At 47.1% G+C, this 8,370-nt stretch overlaps 1 pseudogene; it reads right to left on the bottom strand.

Annotated features, from left to right (window-relative positions):
- Positions 1 to 936: 936 nt before the first annotated feature.
- On the bottom strand, positions 937 to 2,538 carry LOC101651622 (annotated as a pseudogene).
- Between the last annotated feature and the right edge of the window lie 5,832 nt (positions 2,539 to 8,370).

The raw sequence follows: 8,370 nt of genomic DNA, 5'->3' as shown, positions 1-8,370 counted from the left end.
TCGTTCCTGACTCATCAGGAACACCCTTTAGTGTGTCTGTCAATATAGTTCATCATGGCAATGAAAAATGTTCTTATATTTGTGTTACTAAGAATTTTATTTTATCAAATCAATGATTATATGTACGTGTGTACATATTTTTTAACATTTAGTGAGATTATCATATTTTCCTTCTCAGACTTATTAGTCTAGAGGTGACCCAAGTAGACTCATTAGTATTAAACAGCTTGCATTCCTGAAATGGAATTCCTTGCCATGACACATTGGCTTTTTAATAAGTACTTGTGTCCTACTTGTGATTTTCTTTGGGCTCGCCATCAGTTGTCGATCTTTACTCACTGTAGTTCTTGTTGTCGCGTTGTCTCCAGATGAAGAGTCAGTCTCTCTTCAGAACCTCACCAGGCCACCCACGCTACTAGGTCGGGGCTAGGGAACTCCAGGCCTCTTGGTTTATTGTAAGAAGGGTCATCAGACACTAGCCCCCTGTGCTGTTCCTCAAATCCGGAGGTCCCTAACGCTCCTCCTTTTGGCATTGTTATCTGCTCTTTCTAGGTTGGTAGCTGTACTAAGCAAGGAAGAGGAGGAAGAGAAAAGGTCCCACCACTCATTCCAGGTCGTAAGGCACCTGGAAGAATTTGTGTCACAACATATATATATATATACAATATATATACAATATATATACAATATATATATATACAATATATATACAATGTATATATATATATATAATATATATATATATATATTTTGTATATATATATACAAAAGGCACATTTATTGAGCACCTCCATGTGACATGTTACACTGGAGGCTCACCAGTGCCCTCCCCATTGAAATAAGGTGAACTCCCCCATGACCCCGCAAAGAGACAGGGAGAATCCAAGGCCAGAGGGCTATGATGTGTGGAGCCTGCTCCGATCTCAGAGCTGTGGCCTAGCCAGGGGCCGAAGGACAGAGGCATGGGCTACTGGGCAGACGGGGGGGACAGCTGTGCCCAGAGGAAACAGGTCTGGGTGCCTCAACAAGCCCCTCAGACCCTTGGCTCAAGGATAAAGTCCCACTGGGCCCTGAGTGGGCAGGAGCATCGGTGGCCTCAGGCCTGGACCTGGGTATTCGGGCAGTGTGTGGCTGGGCCCTGGGAGGGTGCCCCTTTGGCCCCCAGCCAGCCTCCTGGCGATGGGGTGTCTGCTCCACCTTCTCCTGGAAGCGCCTGTTCTGCTTGATCTTGGCCAGCTCGGCCTTAGCTTGGCCTCCAGGCCGGGGTCCTTCCCCTCCAGGATCAGCTGTTTCCGCTTGTTGATTTCCTTTTTCTCCTCAAAGTGGGTCGCCTCCTATTTAAACTCACGTTCCTGCCGCACCACGTTGGCCTGCGTGAGGATCTGCAGCACCTCCGCCTCCTCCACCGAGAACTCGTCCAACTTCTTCCTGATCTGCTCCTCGGTGGCGTGTACCAGATGGATGTCCTACTGGGTCACCAGTGTGATGGCCATGTCCTGCCGCCCTGCCCGGGCTGTGCGGCCCACTCGATAGCTGTAGATCTTGGGCAACCCCGGGGTGTTGTGGTTGATGACCGCTTGCACGGTGGGGATGTCCAGGCCCCGAGATGCCACGTTCGTTGCCATCAGGATCCGGTAGATACTCGACTTGAACTTGGCTAGAGCATCAAAGCGTCCGTTCTGTTCCATCATCCAGTGCACCGCCACTGTGGGGAAGTTGAACTTGCGTAGCATCATGCGCAGGGTCTGGCAGGTCTTGCAGGTACTGGTGAAGATGATGATGGGCCAGTCCTCATGCTCATCCTGGAAGCCCTGGATCAGGTGCACCAGGTAGGAGGCGTCCTACACCTTCTCGGGGACCAGCAGGTAGCGCTGGTCCAGCTGCTCCACTGTGCGAACCGGACGGAGCCTGAGCCTCCCAAAAGAAGGGCTGGTTGGTGGCCAGGCCCTGAAACTCACGTAGAGTGTCAGTCAGCATGGCGCCAAACAGCAGGGTCCGCCTGCGCACCAGCACCGCCCCCAGGATGGCCTCCAGGTCTGCGGTGAAGTCCGTGCAGCCTTGTGCCAGCAGCCGGTCCGCCTCAGCCAGCACCAGGAAGCGGATTTTCTTGATGCTGATGGCGTTGGAGCTGCGGAGGTGGTCAGCCAGGCGCCCCGGTGTGGCGATGACCACGTGTGGCTTCCGAGAGAGCTCCAGCGCCTGAGCCGCCATGTCCATGCCGCCGACGATGGTGCAGTCTTTCAAGCCCAAAGGCTTGCCCAGGACTCGGAACTGCTCGGCGATCTGGTAGGCCAGCTCCCTGGTGGGCGTCAGGACCAGGCAAAAGATGCTGTAGGGGTGCTCAGACAGTTTTTGCCGGATGGGCAGGACGAACGCTGCTGTCTTGCCGCTGCCGGTTTTGGGACAGCCCAGGCAGTCCCGACCCTCCAAGATAGCAGGGATGCAACCGAGCTGGACAGGTGTAGGCTGCTTCAGACCCAGCTGCCGACGTTGTTCCACGAGCCACGAAGACAGCCCGAGCTCCGCAAAGCTAGCCATCGTCGCCGCCAGCCACAGGGCGTGCGTCACAACCCCTATTTTTATTGCACTCTTGTCATGTGAGTTGCATGACTGTTCAATAAAGGTGCAGCACTCCTAAGAGGGAGGGCCTGCAGAGCGATCTCAGTGATGGGACTTTTAAGTAAGATGATGTGCCTTCCTTCTGAATGTTTACTTGAAGTCCACCCATAACAACGTGAACAACAACAATGTGATCAGAAAAGTATCCAACTCCCACCTTCATGCCTTAGTTTACCACCACCACCACTCCCCCGCCCCCCTCCCCCGCCTCACCAAACCCAATAAGTTGATCCCAACTCACAGAGATCCTACAGGAAGCAGAACTACTCCATGAGATTATAAACCTTTAAGGAGTGGCTAGTGGATTCAAACTATGACCTTGGTCTAGCAGTCCCACACTTAACTCACTTTGCCACCAGGGCTCCTTATTTTACATGCATATTAGGAAGCTGAGCTTCTCAGTCTTCCTAAGGATGGTATCATTACAGGGAACCAGGAGACCTGCCTTCTACCTATACTGAGTACTTGTGTCAATAATGAACCAGGCTGGGCTCACCATGAGCACAATTTTCCCTGGGGAGGAACAACCTGCTAGCTAAACCATCAGATTCTTCTGGTCTTACCTCTATCTGCAAACCTGCTCCTCCCACCCCATCGCTGAGGGATTTAGTTCAAGAAAGGAAAACTGAAGACCCACATCAGCCAATCCATCTTACTATGCCTCTTTTCTAATTCTCCCTCAGCTGCTACCTGGCCACACAGAGCCCTCCTTCTGTGTGGATGGGTGGCCCTGACTTGGGTACTCTCTTCCTTTCTCACATAAAATTAATTCTTTGGGCCACTAATGACATTCTTGTCTGAGAAGAGACTGCTTCTCAGCAAAGGAATGCCCACTAGAAGACATTTCCAAAGGATGGGGCCTGCGACGCACAGCTACATCTTCCGATTTGAGTTATTCTGTCTTCTCCATCCAAATCGAATTGCTTACTTTGCCACACACCCCGTGTGCTCACCATCGCATTATTTCCTTGATGTCTTAGTGACCAGCGTGGGTGACGATGCTATTGAGTGTGCATCTAATCATGAAGACACGTGAGGATTAATAAGGAGATAAAATTAGCAGCACCGGGCTTAATAAGAATACATACCACAGTGTCATCCTCCCACCATTGGAACACGAGGGGCATGTTCAAACATTTATCGGTATTCAGTACCCAGGTTTTATGAAGTGTTTTACTGTCATCCCTAATTAATTCTACCTTTCAACAAGAAATTTAGGATTGGCTGTTATTGTTATCCCACTCTCACACATCAGGGTACTGAAGCAGAGAGGTTAATTAAATGACTTCTTCTGATACCCGTAGGCTATGTTGGCAAGGCTGTGTCTTAACAGGGTTGTTGGCACAGTTGCCCCAGGAGATGTAAAAGTAAGCAATTCTATTCCAGCAGGGGGCACCAGGTACATTGCAGATTAGGGTACGCCCTAGCTCTCTGATGGTGGAAATCCTACAAGATGGTATACTCAAGAAGAAAAAACACTTCCCAGTGGTATTGATGTGACGACCTTCCCTTCCAGTTAAGACACAGAACACAACTCTTGGGTTTACAATGGACTTTAATGGCAGTCACCTTCCTAGCGTGTTTTGAAGAGCATAAGACAGGTGTCCTTATTCCCAAAGGGCAACCCATTATAATGTCTATGATTTCACAGTTAAAATTTCATTCCTCTGGGTTTTAAGACTTTGGAGGTCTCATTTTACAACCCCTCTAATACAAATCCTTAGGAAACCCAACTGCGTGAATGGGCATGTTGCTGTGAGCACCTGGGGTCTTGCTGGATGACAGCAACGCCCAAGAGAGGAGCAGGCTGTGGTTATGGGATAGCAGAGAAGGTCCACGAGGAGGCAATGCAGGGATTTCCTAAACGGATTCCCTTCTTCACATTTGGGATTAGAGTTATATCTTCTATATTTGTTGAGTTCAAGAATATTGTCTTCCTATGTCCCTTAAATCATACAGTTTAATGGGAAGGGCTTAAGGAGGTCAAAAACCCAACTCGCTATTATTGAGTTGATTCCAACTCATAATGACCCTACAGAACAGAGTAGACTGCTCTTTAGGGCTGCTGACATGGTAAATCTTTGCAGGAGCCAACTGTCTTATCTGCCTCCATGGGAGCAGCTGTGAGGCTTGAACCACTAACCTTGTATTTAGAAGCCCAATGATTATTCCCTTTGGTGTCACCAAGGATCCAGCTGAAGCTAGATCAAATCCTGGCTAATTCATGAGGCTGTAGGAAATACACAGTGACCCAACTTTTCCACCCTTCCATTAGAAGGGAGATAATTTTACACAACCCAGGAAGATTATACTGATCACAAGTAGCCAACCACATACAATAAACTCAGTCTCAAAAGAAGATGCTAGACCAGTGTGTCTTAAATTTAATAAGAGTACCAATCACTCAAAAATTCTGTTAACATAAAGAGTTTGATTGTGTAGATCTCTGTGGTGCCCAAGATTCTGCACTTGCTATTGGCTGCCATGTGTTGACCATTGTTACTGGTCCTTATACACCGAATATTAAGTAGCAAGATTCTATGTGACAAACCTTCCAAAAGAAAATAAGAGCCATTATCTTGGGCTTTCGTAGACACATTAGGTTGTGAAGCATTTTAGAATACTCCTTCACCCTTTCTCCATCTAGAGACAATTTTCAAGAAGCAGTCTCACATCAGCAACATGCTTTAATGATTGACGTTTTCAACTCCAAATGAATAAGCTCGTCCAACACGTGCATTACTCCTGGTTCTTCTAGGAACACGGGAAGCACAACGTCTGTAAGACAGAAGGAGACTGCCTTTTCAATTCCTTCCTTTTCCAGTCAGAAGAGGAAGCCGGACGTTGAGGCCTCCACTTCTTTTGAAGGATAATTTTGAAGTCAGAAAAGCAACTCTGGAGACATTGGCCATTTATTTTATTTTACAGGATTAATGGAAGACAGATCCTTCAAGCATTGTCATGCACCACGTTTACTGAGAGTCCTACTGGAAAGTTGGCCTGCTCATACAAGTATGTGCATTACTTATCTGGTGTTTCTGTAGAGAAATACCACAAAAGAGTGGCTTTAATGAGCAGAAATTTAATTACAGGTAGGGTGTCAAAAATCTGAAAGCAGCAGGTAGCCAATCTGAAAGGGCTTCTCTCTTTGCTTGTACTGAGTGTTTCCTGGGGTATCACTACATGATATGTCTTCCCTAGTTTATCCTTACTTGTTTCTTTGCTTAGACTGGTCTTTTTGTATCTTCAAAGAGATAGACCTAAAATGCACCCTACACTCACAGAGCCTTGCAGACTTAACAAAGAAAATCCTGTTTCCAGATGGAGTCACAGACACACGTAGAGGGGTTAGCATCTATCACATGCATTTTATGGGGACACAATCGATCCAATTGTTGGGTGCCGTCAAGTTGGTTTCAATTCAAAGCAATCCTATGCGCACCAGAATGAAACGCTGCCCCATCCTGCACCATCCTTACAATGGTTATGTTTGTGTCTACTGTGACACACTTGACCATGGCTCTTCAACTGCAGGTCCTGACCATGCACTGAAAACCTTCACCCCATCACCTTTCCCAAAGTCTGATCCTATTTCAACATTCACTCCTTTTTATTTTTTTAATTAACAGATCATTTTATTGGGGGCTCTTACCAATCTTGTTACAATCCATACATTGATTGCATCAGGCCTGTTTGTACATATGTCACCTTCATTCCTTTCTAGACGTCTACTTTCTATTGAGCCCTTGGTATCAGCTCCTCTACCCCCGTCCTCCATAACCTCTTGATAGATTATAAATTGTTATTCTTTTCACATCTCACACCAGCTGCTGTCTCCCTTCCCCCATGTTTTCTGTTGTTCTTTCCCCTGGAGGGGTGTGTGTGTGGTTATGTGTCAGTCATGACAATTGGTTCTCCCTTTCTCCCTTCCTTTATCCCCTTCCCCCTACGCTTCTGGTATTCCCACTCCCACTATTCCCACTCCTATTCCTAGATTCTGAGTGCCCATCTCTTATCTATCTATACCTGTGTACATGCTCTGGTCTAGTCTGAATTGAGAAGCAGCACTGGGGTCATGGTAGGGGGGGGTGAGGAAGCCTCAAGGAACCAGAGGAATATTGTGTGTTTCACTGATGCTTTACTGTACCCTGGTTGACTCATCCCTTCCCTGTGACCCCTCTGTGGGGGGATTGTTCCATTGTCTACAGATGGGCTTTGGGTCTCTGCTCCAAGTCCCCTCATTCTCAACAATATGTTTTTGTTTGTTTGTTTGTTTGTTATGTTTCTTCTGATGCCTAGTACTCAATCCTGATGACTCCTCATGATCACACCTACGATGTGCTTTTTCCATGTGGACTTGTTACTTCTCTGCTGAATGGCCACTTGTTTAGCTTCAAACCTTTAAGGCCCGAGATGTGATATATTTTAATAGCCTAGCACCATTTGCCTTCTTCGTCACATTAGCTTATGCACCCATTTTGTCTTCAGTAATTGTGTCTGGAGCGTGAGCATCTCAGACTGCCGATTTGTTAGAACAAAGTGTTCTTGTATTGAGGGAGGGTATGGGCAGAGGCCCGAAGTCCTCCCACTACCTCAGTGTATTGCTGTATAAATATTTATACATAGACCAATACCTCTACTTTTGTAGATTAATGTATTTTCATATGTATACACCTATGTTTATACCCCTATCCATTGCCTTGCTTCCTAGGTCCTTTCTCTGTTTCCTTTTACCTTCCTTCTGCCCAACCATCACTTTCCCTCTATTTCTGCCTCTTGGTACTTCCTCTTAGCTAGTTTGCTGTTGCTCCAAAAAACCCCGGATCCCTATCTCCTCCTTGTTGTGGACTCTAACTCCCTAGTTGTTCCCCTGTCTATAGCGCTGCCTGCTCACCGTGCCCTTCTCCCACTGCCCTCACCCTCCATGTCCCCCAGGACTGTTGGTCCCACTGCTTTCTCCTCTGCCTTGCTTCCCATGCCTGTCTTATATTAGTAGATAAACCAACTTTGATATAGACCAAACAAAAGATTGGAAAAAGAAAAGGAGTAGAAAAGAGGAAAAAAGGAGAGCAAGAAGAAATATACATAATTCCAGGTCTGTTCACTGAACTCCATGCCTATCTCCCCACTGGAAATTGGGGAACTCAGGGAGCTGCCCCTCCCAGCCTGTAATCCATTTTGAGGGCTCTTCAGGGGCTTTGTAGCTTTGCTTTGCTCCAGTTTCTGGTCTGTTATGTTTCCTTCTTGGTTTACCCTGCTGGGAGGAGTTCAGATTGCACTACCTTCCAGCTGGGTGACCCCACAATTTTCCTCTGATGCCATCTGTTCCAGCAAGGGGACAACATCAACATTAACTACTAAATCTCATCTTCTGGGTCATCTAATTCAAATATGCTTCTGGGTGTGTTTCAGGTGTCTCTTCATTTGTGAACGTTCACTCTCAAGTGGCCCAACCCTCCTGGCCATACTCTTTAGATTCTAGAGATGGAGGTTCCTTAGCCCTGAGTAACAGCCCCATCTAGGCTGATAGGGTTGGTAACTGTGCTTCTCTAGCTTTGGGAAATCATATTCTTCTAGTCCATCTGAGTGGTACCCTCAGTTTCCTAGCACCAGAAGGCCCTGTTCTCCTGCTTCTTGGTCACGGAAGCCCCGCTCTCTCAACTTTGAACAAGTACCCAATTCTCTAAGCAAATGAGGTGAAGAAAGTTGATGGTGCCTGGCTATCAAATGATATAGTGTCTGGGTTCTTAA

This window comes from Echinops telfairi, unplaced genomic scaffold, assembly GCF_000313985.2.
Source record: "Echinops telfairi isolate 266 unplaced genomic scaffold, ASM31398v2 ScPeMD7_2565;HRSCAF=3150, whole genome shotgun sequence".
NCBI lineage: Eukaryota > Metazoa > Chordata > Mammalia > Afrosoricida > Tenrecidae > Echinops > Echinops telfairi.
Note: the sequence above shows the minus strand (reverse complement) of the source record. Positions and strands in the feature narration are given on the sequence as shown.